The sequence below is a fragment of the Arachis hypogaea genome, chromosome 15 (assembly GCF_003086295.3).
Source record: "Arachis hypogaea cultivar Tifrunner chromosome 15, arahy.Tifrunner.gnm2.J5K5, whole genome shotgun sequence".
NCBI classification, from domain to species: Eukaryota; Viridiplantae; Streptophyta; class Magnoliopsida; order Fabales; family Fabaceae; genus Arachis; species Arachis hypogaea.
The window spans coordinates 14531333-14538203 of NC_092050.1; the positions used below are offsets into that span (position 1 = coordinate 14531333).

The 6871-nt window shown below is 28.7% G+C and overlaps 1 pseudogene; it reads left to right on the forward strand.

The window, feature by feature from the left end:
• Positions 1–247: 247 nt before the first annotated feature.
• On the forward strand, positions 248–2122 carry LOC112747964 (monosaccharide-sensing protein 2-like; annotated as a pseudogene).
• Positions 2123–6871: the final 4749 nt, after the last annotated feature.

Consider the following 6871-nt stretch of genomic DNA (forward strand, 5'->3'; position numbering starts at 1 on the left):
AAATTTGATGACATGTAACATGGTTCGATTAGATGTATCCATATATCTAGAATGTGCACATGATTGGCCCAACAGTTGCAAAGGGAACACCACTTAGAAGTGCCCGAAATATTTGGAATGGATTTGTGCGGGCAGCTTTTCATGAGTTCTTGCGACCACACTAAGCACGAGTTATTCAGGTACATTCATAGGTTACAATCCAAGGATCTCATTATGCTACAGCATGATTCCACTTGGATCTTGTACTATGAAGTTGAATGCAACAACTGAGACGATGCCAGTAACATGGCCTAGCTTCACTGATATTCACCCTTTTGCACCAACTGAACAGACTCAAGGTTATCAGGTAGCTAGTTTGATGTTTAAATGGTTCTTTTTAGACTCTTATAAAATATGGAAGAGAAGGGTTTTTTTAATTTTATTTTCTGTGTCTGAACAATAAAATTTGGTGTCTGAAAATGTTCAACAATTTGGATGACTTGCTGTGTATCATCACCGGGTTTGACTCCTTCTTTTTGCAACCAAATGCTGGAGCTGCAGGAGAGTATGCTGGGTTGATGGTTATTCGAGCATATCATTTATTATGATGACTTGGCTCATTTGAAATATGTCCGCTTAATTTTTATGGAAAATATTTGCTATTGGAAAGGATTTTTTTATCAATTTATGAGTTAATTTATGACTCTTCTGATTTACTTACATTCAAAACAGTATTTGACATTTTTATTTAACATTGTACTTGTTCATTTCATCCGATAGTTGATAACCTTCAGTTGTGCTATTGTCTCTTGCTGTATATTTATAAGAGATCAATTTTTTGTTTTTTAATGTTGCTCAAATAAATTCCTGCAATGGCTCTTAACTATTTTGGAAACTAAAAACTCAGGCAAGAGGAGACCACCACCACAATGTTTGCATTATACCTGCCTCTGCACATGGTACAAATCCTGCCAGTGCTGCCATGTGTGGCATGAAAATTGTTTCTGTGAGAACCGATGCCAAGGATAACATTAACATTGCAGAGTTGAGGAAGGCCGCAGAAACTCACAAGGACAACTTATCAGCACTTATGGTAAAATCCTTGAGGAAGTAGGTGTTGGGGCACTTCTTTCAAATTTTGGGATTACTGAAACATCAGCTTCTTTACTTGTAAATGTCATTATAACATTTTTTATGCTCCCTTGCATTGCTCTTTCCATGAAACTTATGGATATTTCAGGCAGGAGGTAAGTTTAACTACAATTTCAAAATTTATTATGTAGTTTAAATTTGCTTTAGCCTTTTTTTGTTGTTCAAGATATTCTTTCGTAAAGTGTATTATAAGTTATAATCATATCTTTCTATAGTCTTATTCGATAACACTTTTCTAAATTACAAAATACAAAGATACTGAGATTGTAGAGAGATAGTAAAAATTCGTATATACCGTATCCATATTTTGGATGGATATAAATTTCGTCTATCTTCTTCGATCAGTTTGTGTCTTTAGATTTCTGTATTTTTATTCAGAAACTGATCTCCAATTACATTCTTATATTCAATTTAAGGACAAATAATGCATCATTGTTCTAAATGAGAATAATTATTTGTGAAATGCAGGGCACTATTGCTCAACACAATCCCCATCTTGATAGTGTCTCTAACATTACTAGTACTAAGGGATTCATTTGCCATGAGTTCTATTGTGAATGAGCAGTAACAGCAACATGTGTCATTGTCTATAAGAGCATATTCTGCATGGAATTTGGAGTGATTCCCAACATTATTTGTGCACAGATTTTTTCAACAAGTGTGAGAGGAATATGCATCTCAATTTGTGCACTCACATTTTGGATCAGCACATTGATGGTCACATCTTCATTCCCATTCTTGCTGCATCAAATTGGAGTCACTGGTGTCTTTTCATTGTTTGTTTGTGATTGCATCATTTCATGGGTGTTTGTTTACATGAAAGCTCCTGAGACAAAGGACATGCCTTTAGAAGTCATCATCGAGTTCTTCGCCATTGGTGCTAAGCCTGGAGCTGATCTTCGCCATTTTGTTTATTTGGTAACTATCTCAGAACAAAGATAGAGAGACATTGGAAGACACAACACAACTATTTAGAGAAAAAAATAAACAAAATGTCTCTGTCTTTACTTAACCCAAAATGGATGGGACAATAAAAGAGTTTATAAAGACAAGTTTTCTATTTGTGTTTGAGATCATTGGCAAACAGAACATTCATAATATTATCATTATTGTGATCACAAAGAATTGAAGCAGCAGTAGATTGATATAGTTTTGAGTCTTTAGTTGATTTTGATTCCAATTCCTATTGAGAGTTTAAGATTTCATTGGTGAAATGGAAATATTAGAACCTTTTGCTGGTACGGATAAGATTATGTATCTTTTTTCCACTGTACTTTGAAAAATAGAAATTACAATACAAATACTTAAAACAACTATAAGTGTTATGGATTGATAATATTCTAATCAAATTCTTGCACTTATAACATTGGTAAGTAATAGGTGATTGAGTTAAACTACTTTATTACTCTTATTATAGTATACGATTAAATATCTATTAAAAAAATTTAATATTAAACATACATACAAATAATATAAGTAACAAAATTTTTAAGCTTTGTTTGGTTGGAGAGAAGTGAAAAAGTAATAGAGGAGAGGGAAGAGAAGTTGCAAATTTTTATGTGTAATTCATGAAAAAAAATTTGCAACTTTTCTGTCTCCCACTATTTTTCCACCACTTATCTCCAACCAAACAATTGAAGTGTCCATTTCCTTGTGCTGGGCATTTTTTTCTGGTGAATGCTATGAAAAATTTCTCCTTGTATGAAGAGTTTGTGGACAAATGAAATCAAGATATGTATGAGGTTGTTAACTTTGCACTACAGAACTTGTTTTATTTAGCATTAATTAATTGTTGTTAAAATTAATTAATGCTAAATAAGACAAATTTAAACTATTTTTTTTTTGTCTTTCTAACATTATCGGTTATACAAATACATTACAATAAGCCAAGTATAATGCCATTTTGTGGTTGACAAGTGATAGTTGTTCGAATTGCTTAAATACCATTTTGTGATAATGTGATTGATGGTTAGAAGAATATATGAATACCCTTATCAATTACAAAGAATTTTTTTATCCAATAGTAAAAATAGGGTGACCATGCAGGCACGAAAACATAAAAAATCCTGGACCTTCTTCATTCACTACCTTAATACAGATTCTAAAGTCCTATACTGCATTCTTTTTTCACCCTAAAGTGCCAACATCAGCAATCACTGAATGATCCCATTCTGCCCTTTAACTAATATCTTCTTGGATATAACAGATTTCACCTCTTCTACCACCATATTTGGACAATTCATGGCAATCAAGTTCTGTCATTTAGAAGGATTCTCATTGCTTTTCCCAGCATTCCCACCATTAGCAAGTGAGGCATGAAATGCACGCGTAATCTGAAAAAATAAAATTTAAAAATAAAAATAAAAAACCATTAGCTTCCAGCCTTCCACATACATTTTATTGTAAATTTGTGATGCATAATAGGAAAACAAACTTATCTATTCATTGCTCTGTATAGTTTTTATCTACTCCCATACCCCCCCTCAAGATTGATATTATGTACATTCCAAGACTCGAGAAAAACAATATAAAAACAAAGAGAAGGAAAAATTGCACTTCTTATTCAAATTATGTTAGTTTGGTTAAATCAAGGGGACAAGTCTTTTTTTTCAATGCAGATTCAATGCAGAACAACCCCAAAAATTACTTATCCAAGTAACTGAAACTTTGACACAAAACAATCAGATAGCAATGCATGCTCAAGTAAGACAGCACAATTAGATGAAATGGAGAACAACCCCATCAAAAGAAAATCACTCAACCAAGTTTTTAAAAATATAGAACATATTTATATCTACAAAAAAAAATTATTTTAACTTGTAAATAATGAATGTTAAAAACCATTGATGCAGTGCTCATAGAATCACACAATGAGACATCAATTAATAATCACAAGTTTGCAACGTAAAAGTCATGGTGTTTGTTGTCAAATGCAATGCTCAGTTAATCTTGCATTCTGGACAATACCATGGTCCTTCTTGTATATGTATTTTCATAACACCAATACACCTGGAGTGATAACTCAGAATTGTTTTAACATATAACTATAGTTCCATTATAAGAATTCTGCACTTATGAATCAGAAAAATAGAATCACTGATAAACAATTGAAACAAAATTTCCTCTAACATATATCAAGCACAAATTGAAAATACAATAAAACAAAACAAAGTAAAATAGAACACGAGTTTGGAAAGAAGCAATAAAATATATCATATACAAGAGATAGGGTGAAAACGACACCTAATAGAAAATGATATTGCGGCGGCGGGAGAAGCAGGTTGAGCGGCGGCTGCGGAAGTGGGTTGCGAGGCGACTGCGGAAGCAGGTGTGAAAACGACACCTAATAGAAAATGATATTGCGGCGGCGGGAGAAGCGGGTTGCGAGGCGACTGCGGAAGCGGGTTGCGAGGCGACTGCGGAAGCAGGTTGTGCGGCGAAGATGAGCAGACGAGAGAGAATGCAGAGGGAGACGAAGAGACCATAGCAATAGTGATTGAAAGAGAGACAAAATCCTAACAGAGCAAATGGCTTACTACTTTGAATTTCAAAGTGTAAAAAAAATAAACATAGGGGTCAATTTTTAAATATTAATTTTTTTAAAAATAAAAAATAGGGTTTAATTTATAAATATTTTTTGACAGGTTAACGATACTCCCACATAAAAGTGGGAGCAAGGAATCCATGGCCTGAACTTCTATCTATTTATATTATTTTTTTGTGCGTTGTTTTTGTATTTTTTCAGTAGATCTATTATGTTTGTTTGTTTTTTATCTGTTCTTTTAAATGTGAAGAGGTCGACTTGGTTTATGAAAACCAATCATAAAATTTTCCTTGCATGAATATTAGTCAAAATTATAATAACAACATGTATATACATATGTAAATATAGATATATAATCATAAGAGTAGTTTATTTGAGATATGTGTTCCATTTTTTTTGTGATCGGATATATATAGGTGGATAATGGGCGTACCCAATACTAATATTGGATTATATATAAATTTTATTATTGACTAATGATAACTCTATTTATATTAGTACAATCAAGTAAATATTTAAAATATTAGTCTCTAAAATTTGAGTTAGGTAATTTAGTATTTTTAATGATGATGTTTAGGATAAAATAAATTTTTATGATACTTATATAAAATTTTAAAGTTAAAAAATGAAAGAGTTTATTTATTATATTTATGTTTATTATGTATTTTTTATTTTAAAATTATTTTATTTTAAAATATTATATAAAATTTTAAAGAATTTGACAAAATAAATTATTCTTCGTTATAAATATGTTTATTATAATTTTTTTAAGTTTTAAAAGTTGTTTTATCAAATACAATTGTGGTGCTTGTGCTTATTAAAATTCATTTTTAATTTGATTTTACCAAACGTAAATGCGGCGGCTTTTAAAAAGCTGTCTTTTAAAAGACAGCTTTCATAAGCTACTTTCAAAAAGTAAAAGTTTTACCAAATCAAGCATAAATCAAATTATGGGTAAATGGCAGTATTAAGCCAACTTGCATGAAATTTTACATGATTAAGCCAAACAGAAAAATGAGACATGAATTAATCAAAAGCATGTCTCTGTATAATTCGAATCAACCCCATTTGAACTAAAAAGCTTAGTAATTCGAATCAAACCTCTTCGAATTAGTGAGGGAGTTTGCAGTTTTAGTAGTTCGAATCAGACTAATTCAAATCATGCATAGGAAAGTTTGATTCGAATTATGCATAGGAAGTTGGAATTTAGCTCATTGGAATGAATCTGTTTCGATTTACTGGCAAATTGAGTTCTATTTATAAATAAAATTTGGACTATTAAATTTAATACAAAATCAACCTATATAAATATTAATAAAAATTTTGTAATAAAGAGAGTACTTAACTTATCAATTTTTATATGTTATTTTTAAGTTAATAAATAAATAAATATTAATTTTTATTATAATAATAAAAAATTATAGCATATTAAAATAAAATACTAAAAAATACTATATAATATAAAAATATATACCAAAAAAAGTATAAAAAAATATTATAACAAATTTAAAAAGATAATATTATAATTTAATATCATATTTTTTTAGTAATTATCTATCTAAAAGTGATTTTAACTAATATTATCTAAATAATATTTATTTTATTAAAATTAATTTTAATATAAAATGGTCAAATATAAGTTAATTTTAACTCTTATTAATAAATTAAATTAAAAATAATATATAAAAATTGACTCATATTTATTAAATTTTAATAACATATAAATATTTAACAACTTTTTAAATACTTTTTAATAATATATTTATTAAATACTCTTTTTATAAAGTATTTAAATATTCTTTTGATAAAGTATTTAAAGTATATAAAAATGTACTCCTATTATAAAAAGAGTATTTAAAAAATCGTTAAATTTTTATATGTTATTAAAAATTTAATAAATACAAGTACATTTTTATATGTTATTTTTAATTCAATTTACTAATAGGAGTTAAAATTAATTTATGTTTGATAATTTTATACTAAATTAATTTTAATAAAATAAATATTATTTGAATAATATTAGTTAAAATTATTTTTAGATAAATAATTACTAAAAAAATATGATATTAAATTATCATATTATCTTTTTAAATTTGGTATAATCTTGTTTTATACATTTTTTTAGTATATTTTTTTATATTATACAGTATTTTTTCTAGTATCCTATTTTAGTATGCTATAATTTTTTATTATTAT